Source organism: Crocuta crocuta, unplaced genomic scaffold (assembly GCF_008692635.1).
Source record: "Crocuta crocuta isolate KB4526 unplaced genomic scaffold, BGI_CrCroc_1.0 scaffold130, whole genome shotgun sequence".
Classification (NCBI taxonomy): Eukaryota; Metazoa; Chordata; class Mammalia; order Carnivora; family Hyaenidae; genus Crocuta; species Crocuta crocuta.
This window is the reverse complement of record NW_027527920.1, coordinates 64,072-66,342: the sequence shown is the minus strand read 5'-3', so window position 1 is coordinate 66,342 and position 2,271 is coordinate 64,072. Positions and strand designations below refer to the sequence as shown.

The 2,271-nt window shown below is 55.0% G+C and overlaps 1 protein-coding gene across 1 annotated transcript in view; it reads right to left on the bottom strand.

Annotated features, from left to right (window-relative positions):
- The window catches only part of SIN3A (SIN3 transcription regulator family member A), a 71,142-nt gene that overhangs the window by 66,566 nt on the left and 2,305 nt on the right, over positions 1-2,271 (bottom strand). The window lies entirely within an intron of this gene.

The following is a 2,271-nucleotide window of genomic DNA, read 5'->3' as shown; positions in this document are numbered from 1 at the left end:
CCGCCGCCGCCACCGCCGCGGCCGCTTCTCTGTTACCCGGGAAATCCCGCCCACTCCCCCGGCCCGCCCCGCAGAGGGAAGACTCAATTTCGCTCCCCCACAGGCCGCATTACCCGCCCGTCAAAAATTTAACCAATCCCTGCACCCTGCTTGCCGGCTGCCCGCCCCTTCCCCCTCTGCTGGGAGTGGGGGGGAGCCGCTCACCTTCNATTGCTGAATCCCACCCCCAAGCCTCAACACTATTGGAGGAAGCATGGGAGCTCTTCACGTCTCATTGGAGGACTCCACACATCCCGCCCCGTGCGGTCTCAGCCACAGGCCCAACAAGTCGGCTCCCGCCCTCGCCGGTCATCGCATTGGAAGGCTACCCCTGGCTCTCTCGCTGCCCCAGGAAGGTAAGTAACCGATGTGGGGTAAAATGTCCGTAAGTGAGATAGGCCCCGCCCCCAACTAGCCGATTGGATATGTCGGCGCCGGTAGCAGCCTCAATTGGCCAGGACGTCCGTCTAGGAAGGAGCTGACTCCGCCCCGCGCTAGGAGGCTGAACCTTAGCAGTCCTTTTGTGGAATGTTTACACTAGAGACTGAAGTGCAGAGAGTTCCAGGGCCCGAAACAGGAGGGGGGCGCGGAGCTCAGCAGCCGGGATCCGATGCCCTGGGACATGAAAGGGAGAGGCAGCAGGACTACCACCGTGGAGGACCCACTTACCAAATAAATAAATAAATAAATAAATAAATAAGATAGAGAGAGAGAGAGAGAGAAAGAACCTCATCCTATCCAGTTCTTTCTTCACAATTTACATTTCCGCACGCTGCCTACTTGTAAACACAAATATCCGGAGCAACCGGCTCCGTATAGCTTTCAGTACGTACAGCATTAAGGGCTGGAGACCAAAGCCGAAAAAATCGCCCCAGTGGCTGCCAGCCCGCCAGCCAGTTAGGAGTGGCTGCACACTTCTAACACCGACAATCCCTAAACTTGAGTATGCAGTCCTAAGAGGGCGGAGACACCAAAATGAAGGCAGGGCCCTAACAGCCACCGCCCTGGCAAGCCTCCGGAAGGCGGAGCGTGAGGTGTAAGGCTTTTGCGATCTGCGGGGTAGATCTGTAGGAACATTCGGACTCGAACTGAAGGAGACCAAACAGGCCACGGCATAAATGAACCTTCACCACACTTCATATAAAGAATAAAAATTCCAGAGTTAGTGACAAAAGATAAGAACGGCTGTTCACCTACTCCTTTGGCCAATAAGGATTAATGGCAGTTCCTAGGCCTTCTCTGTGTAGACTATAATGCTTCAAGCACATATAGTGCTTGCAGTGCCTAACTTGCTTTTGTTTATTTTACCAAAATCGGGCGGAGAACGATTTTACCAAATCGGGTGGAGAACGGTCGCTGGCCCTGCTTTGGGGGGCGCTCAAGGAGCGCCAGGAAAGGAGGGGGCGGGACTAGAGTTTTCCCGCTCTCGAGCAAAAAGGCTACTCCCCCAAGAGAGCCGTGTCAGTCCCCAAGTGGCAGGCCCCAGGGAACACATTCCCAGGTCCTATCTTGTCCTCCCTCCACAACCCAGCGGAGACGGCAAAGAAACCAGCTCTGGCAACAGGTGGGCCTGACTCCAAGGATGGATGGCTTCGAGCCCCAAGGACAAGGCAGTAAACTGGGAACTCCATGAGTAGCTAACAGATGAGATCCAAGCTCTGAAGCAGGTCGGAACTCTAAAAATAAGTCACATCAACTAAAGCGACCCTCGGGACAAACCTCTAGGAGGTTAGGAAGAAGCGGCACTTCTACAGAACTTTCGAGGGTTACCTTTCACTCTAGGCCGTCCCCCACTGGAAATGGGTGCCACACGACGCTCCCATCTGCACCTCAAGAACCACTTCGAATCCAAGGAGGATTGGGTCGCCCCCGACTTCTCTGTCAACAGGGGATGAACTGCCCTGGATCTTGCCTAAAGGCACCCAGGCCAATCTTAGGTTGTTCAGTTTTAGGTAAAGCCAACTAAGGACAGGCTGCTAGCGTCCGCGGCGTTCTCAAGCTTAAGCTCAGGGAGATCCCGGAAAATCAAGAGTCGCGGGAATAGCCAAGCCGCAGGGTCAGAGCTTAATCCTTGGCGGGGAAGGCCAGATCCTACCCGCTCCTTCTAACCTCTGCAGAACCCGTGGAGCCGAGGCCCTCCACATCCACTCATGCTGTCAACCCAACATCGCAAAGCCACCAGATCTCGAGCTTTAGAGAAATCATTGTGTGCCTTCTCCGCCCTTCTCACCC